Below are 6,000 nucleotides of genomic sequence, written 5' to 3'. Positions count from 1 at the left end.
CTGTTCCAGAATGGGGTCACTCTCACTGGAGACAGTCACACTCTCCCCCTGTTCCAGAATAGAATCACTCCCACTGGAGACAGTTACTACAGTCTTCCCTTGCTCTGGAATGGGGTCTCTCCCACTGGAGATAGTCACACTTTTCTCCTGCTCTGGAATGGGGTTGCTCCCACTGGAGAGAGTTGCACTCTTCCCCTGCTCCATCATGAGCTCTCTTCCACTGGAGAGAGTTGCACTCTTCCCTTGTTCCGGAATGGGATCGCTCCCACTGGAGACAGTGACACTCTTCCCCTGCTCCGGCATGGGTTCTCTCTCACGGGAGATAGTTACAGTCTTCCTTTGCTCCGGCATGTGGTGTCTCCCATGGGAGACAGTTCTCCAAAAACTTCTCCAAGATGGGTCCTTCCCATGGCTGTAGCTCTTCATTAACCGCGCCAGGCGGGTCCCTTCCACAGGGTGCAGTCCTTCAGGCACAGGCTGTTCCAGTGTGGGTCCCCCCAAGATCACAGGTGCTGCCAGCAATCCCGCTCCAGCATAGCCTTCTCTTTCCACGGGTCTACAGGTCCTGCCAGGAGCCTGCTCCAGCACAGGCTTCCCATGGGGTCACAGCCTCCTTCAGGCATCCATCTTCTCTGGCATGGGGTCCTCCACAGGCTGCGGGTGGATCTCTGCATCCCCGTGGTCTGCCATGGGCTGCAGGGGCACAGCTGCCTCACCATGGGCTGCACCACAGGCTGCAAAGCAATCTGAGCTCCAGTGCCTGGAGCACCTCCTCCCCCTCCTTCTGCACTGACCTTGGTGCCTGCAGAGTTGTTCCTTTCACATATTCTCACTCCTCTCCTCTCTAGCTGCAGTTGCTCCTGCACAGTAACTTTTTTCCCTTCTTAAATACGTCATCGCAGAGGCGCTGCCACCATCACTGATGGGCTTGTCCTTGACCAAGACAATGGATTTGTACAGATTAAGAAATTATATACTTCACTTGAATTTATGAGGGAATATTTTTTCATTCACTTCCTTTAAAAATCTATTAACCAGTGTTTGATTTTCTTCTGGCTTATGTCAGCACGAATCAAGTGTTGCTAAAAAGAAGTTGCTAAAGATCCAAACTGATGCAAAAGTTAGTGCAGGAAGATTTACGGCATTGATCTGGTGCAAATGCACACTTATGAAAAACAAAGTTTCAGTTTAAATAACATTTGCACTGAAAACTACATTAGGTTACTACATCTGACTGGTTACAGTATGCTTCATTCTACTTCTAGCTAAACAAGCCAGGAAAATGAGGAAATGTGTTGGGCATACCCACAACTGAATGTCATATCAAAAAATTGGCCAGCCAAAAGTTGTTGGGGTTTTTTCTTAGTTGAACAGAGCTTTGAAAAACTCTTTGATCTATTTATTCCCCAATCTGTTGGCATATACACATAAACTGAAAAAGAAGAAAAAGGGGGAAAAGAAAGCAAAAGAAGAAAGCCAAGCTGTGACTTGCAGTGCTTCTTGCCATCATACTTATTTACCTAAGAGTCCAGACAAGGCCGAATTTAACTTGACCGAGGGCTACATCTGGCCCTAATTCAGTTTCACTGCATATTAACAAAAGAAGGATCAGCCAGTGCTGGAGCGCTGTGCACACCAACATTCCGAAACATGATCTAAAGGAAACTTTCCAAAAGATTCAGACATTGGCTTCTCTCTGCCTTTTGCTGCCCATAACTGTCAGCAGGAGCAGAGTTAGGTCAGGGAAAGGCACTCCCCATGACTTTGTTCACTGTGATCAAGGGTAACTTGAATGTGTCCATTACTCATCCAGCTGAAATGAGCCTCCCAGAGCAGATTTTAGCACCACACCTACAAGAGCTGTGGGATCTCAAGTCTAAATTTGGAATCAGGATAATATCTGGGGGATTTATATATCCTTTATAAACATTTCGTTCTCACAAGACCTTGGCTTCTTATAACACTGTGGATTTAGTTTTACACTAGGTTTTATAAGGAGCTAGCCAATACATATTAACATTTCACTTCACTTTTTACTTCTTATGAGAGAATTTGTATGTAGTATAACCCTAAGGATGAAAACTTTTTGCAGCCACTAACATGCAACAGAAACGCTGCACAGTAAACTGCCAGTTTTACTTAATTTAGAGCAACTAAACTTTAACTTAGAGCAACGAAAAGCAAGAAGACATTTCTCCTGTCAGACATCCTTTCCTTCCAGGACAAAAGTAAGCTTCATGTCCCTACAGGAAGCTACATAGGTAGCACCAGGCAAAGCATCCAGAAAACGAAAATGTTATGGTACTGGTGAGGCAATATCAATGTGTGTGTATACAGCAGCAAGAAAAACCAACAGGCAAATTATAAGCTCATCAGCTCTGAAAATATTTGCTCCCCACAGACTACAGTACTGACAACAAACTCCTTACAGTAACCCGTGGGCACTCCAATAATGAATATTTGAAGCAGTAAATTGAAGTCCAGATTCTGACCCTAAGTTACATCCCTCAGAACCTCACAGAGTTTGACCCGCAATACTGATTTTTTCCTGAAAAGCACAAACCTGTGATTTATGCTCTTTATTCAATGGAAGAAAAATGCAAGCTGTCTCATAGCCCAGAAAGCACATTTCACAGAAAGCACATTTAAAAAAAGATACCACAAAAACCCAAAACCTGAAACCAGGCATCAAAACCAACGCAGCCCACAAAAGTGTGCCAGCAGCACCTCATTTAATGCCGTGTTTTCATCTCAGCAGTTAGAAAAGTACAGTCATTGTAAGGCATATTCAGCCTAAGTATAAACAACTGTAGTCTCTCTCTAATGGACCAACACTTTCTATACAATAAAAACAAATTCAGCTTAGCATGGGTATGAATACTGCTATGAAAACTTTAAAATCATCTTTAAGAATTAAAGCGGAAAAAATGTTATTGCATCAAATAGACAAGAAGCAGGCATTTAGCCTTAGAGAGACGAGGTTCTGTCTGAGAGCAAGAGAGGTGGAGGAAAGAAGGGTAGAGAAGGGCTGTAAAAATGAGTTTTAGTCCCACAAAGTCACTTGTCCTATACCAGAACTACAAACTCTGGAAATTAAAGCTACTCCTATAGCTACCTTCAGTAAGCAGAAGGCTGGTGTTGAGTTCCTGTCAGTAGACAGTTCATCTCCCACAAAAGTGGTTACGGGAAAGGGCACTAAGGAATTCAGTGCACTTCATGCACTTCACTCCTGCTGTATTTAGTTTCCTCCTCTCATGCCTCTGACGGGCCACTGCGATCGCTTCAGCCTACCCAGACTTACTCAGAAGCTCTTCCCTCCTGGAACGATGCAGAATGGAGATGTAGGAATTCGCAGTTCCATGTGTCTTGCCATAGCCTCTGTGTTCCCTGAACGCTGCCTGCTTCACTTGTCAAGCAGCAAATGACACACTGAGAGCGTTTGTCAAACCTCTGCCCCTTTGTGTGCTTAAGGGGAGGAAACTGCCATTAATGTTTAACAAAACAGGAGCAAAGCCTTTCTCTGAAATCTCACGTGTTGGCTTTGAAGGGACCGGTGTGTGAGAAATACGGCAAGATAGAAGTTTGCTCCCGGAAACCCACAAAAAAATTGAGTTTTGGTTTTAAAGTTACAGGAAGCAACAGTTTACAATTCATTCCTAAAACTCTGAACTGAGGCAATCCGGCTGCCTGATGCGAAAGAAATCATAGAAGCTGTGTCAGGGACCAAACCACACGCACACAGACACAGCAAGCCTGCCAGGCTCAGCCCCTATCTTGAAGCCCACACAGGTGACAGTACTGTTTGACAGGAAAGGGAGAGGTTAAAAATCCACATTCAAACGCTTTCAGGTCTCTGCCAGCAAACGGCCATAGGCTGTCTGCCCTCCCCCGTTTGCCTGTGTTGACATAAAGTGGCTTCCCAGCTCAGCAGCAAACCAAGGGGACAGAGGTCTCGTGTGAGAGCAGTCTCATTACTGGGCATTTGTTCGGTTGTCCGGACTGACCCGGCCTCTTTTGGCCCCAGCTGCCTCCCGGGGTGAGCGTCCCGCTGCACAATGAAAAGGTGAGTGAGCCAGAGACATCCACGCGGTGATACCGCGAGGATTCACCAACCTCCCCACACCTGAGTGTCACCAGCACTGCTCCATCCCACACACAGGGGTTCCCTCACCAGCAGCCCACCTGCCTGCCAGCACTAGCTGTACAAAGGACCTTCTGAGCTTTTTGCTAGCAGAATTTGAAACACAAGCCATTTCTGTGCTACTGCCACTGCAATGAATTCTGTTTTCACATCTCAAATAGTTATGTTGCTACCTGGAAAAAGCTTACTTTTGGGAAATTGTGATGCACAATGGACTTATCCCAGGAATCCAAAATGAAAAATAGCATTTCCATCTATTAGCTGCTGTTAATTGTTAGTCAAAGGTGTAGTTGCTGTACAGCCACAGTATTGTGGTTGACCTATGCTGAAGAAGTCACCTTGCTTTACAGACCTAACATTTTCTTTCTGTAGATAAGGAGAGAAGAAAACAAATTAATACTTTTCATTTACTTCAGCAATTTTCTACAGCTCCCTCACAGTAAAATACTAACACATGTTGGCATTAAAGCTCGTGATTAATATGATAATCATAAAATATTTCCTTTATAAAAATAGTGCTTTAACAAAGAGCTTCAGGAGCAACATATGGACACTCTGGGCAAAATTTCCTTATCTGGTTAATAACAAACAGGATATTTAGGCTCTCAAAAAAAGCAGTCAGGCTGTCATGAGAACTGGCATTCCCACTGACTACAATAGAATTTTATGGATTGACTCAATAAATCAAATTTTTTTAAGTGCTATTTAGTTATTAGGAACATCATATCTGTTATAGTTGTTATATTTGGTCGTGCTTTCAGCACTGAAGCCCATCCTACCAGATGCCTGCACATTGTTGCCTGTTGCTCAACAGCTCCAGGGTTCCCTGGTGCCAAGGGAATGTGACACATTCCCTGGTGGCACACTGCCAGCTCTATATACAGGACCTAGCCAGAATGGAAATAACCTCAGAGTGCATGATGGGAATTGTGACAAAAGCTTTGAAAAAGTCTCCCAGGAACTGTGGGCATTTTGCATGTTTATATTGTAATAATATGGATGCTACCTGTGTATTTCCATTACCTTCTATCTTGCGGCTTGCAGAAAAATTCTTGCAGTTTATTTTACTTTTAAAGGTCATTTGCTGTCAAATTCAAGTGTGAATGCAAGGGTGATGCTCAGTGCGGAGACTGAATCAAGCACTGAGCTAATTCCCAGTTTCATCATACAACATTGCCTGGTGAATAGTGACTATGTTATTGAAGTCTGTGAGGATGCTATGTCTGTGCCCTTCTTGCTTTGTTTTCCCAGACAAATGGCATTTTTTTCCAATCAGGGAAGAAACATGTATTATCTAGCTTAATATGCTCAGATCTTCCTTTCAAACTCACTCTTTACAAATTCTGCTATGTCTTCTCTTAATATTCTGTTCTGCCCAAGTGGAAAATATCTTTTTAGGGTAACCAAACAGTGCAGGAAACTGGTAAGACAACACAGACCCTTTCGTTTCTAAGCCACTGATTCAAATCCAGACTGATTAGGGCACAGAACAGAAATTGTTCTCCCATACTGATGGCTTTTCAACAGCTCAAGTGTAAAGAGATGAGTGTCTTAGACAGCTCCTAATGAACAGATACTCATAGAACATGGAATATCATTAGCAATGCTCATGATTTGCATCTTTGTTGGTCTTTTCAGCAAGATCATCAGCATCTCCCCAGTCCAGAAGGCAATAGAGTTTCATTCCAGAAAAACTGAAATATTGGCATTAAGATGTAAAAATGTTATGCACATGACTACTATGCCATATTCTCTGAGGACTTCAGTCTTGCTTCTTATCACCACCCAAAAAACAAATTCAAATAAGACTTGTGCTCTGGTGCTCTGATACTGCACCAGTGGGGACTCCTGTCAGAGTT

The 6,000-nt window shown here is 43.7% G+C and overlaps 1 protein-coding gene across 7 annotated transcripts in view; it reads right to left on the bottom strand.

The window, feature by feature from the left end:
- Positions 1 to 6,000, bottom strand: part of DENND2B (DENN domain containing 2B) — a 153,391-nt gene that overhangs the window by 71,750 nt on the left and 75,641 nt on the right. The window contains exon 1 of one of the 7 annotated variants that reach the window (XM_042038732.1): positions 3,302 to 3,390. The exons of the other annotated variants lie outside the window; for them this stretch is intronic. The gene's annotated coding sequence lies outside the window, so the exon portion shown is untranslated. Of the gene's footprint in view, positions 1 to 3,301; positions 3,391 to 6,000 lie in introns of those variants that run through there. 7 annotated transcript variants of the gene reach the window in all.

Source organism: Corvus kubaryi, unplaced genomic scaffold (assembly GCF_017639235.1).
Source record: "Corvus kubaryi isolate FWS band 111438036 unplaced genomic scaffold, C.kubaryi_AGA036_p1.0 37392, whole genome shotgun sequence".
In the NCBI taxonomy this organism is placed as follows: Eukaryota; Metazoa; Chordata; class Aves; order Passeriformes; family Corvidae; genus Corvus; species Corvus kubaryi.
This window is presented reverse-complemented; position numbering and strand designations above follow the sequence as displayed.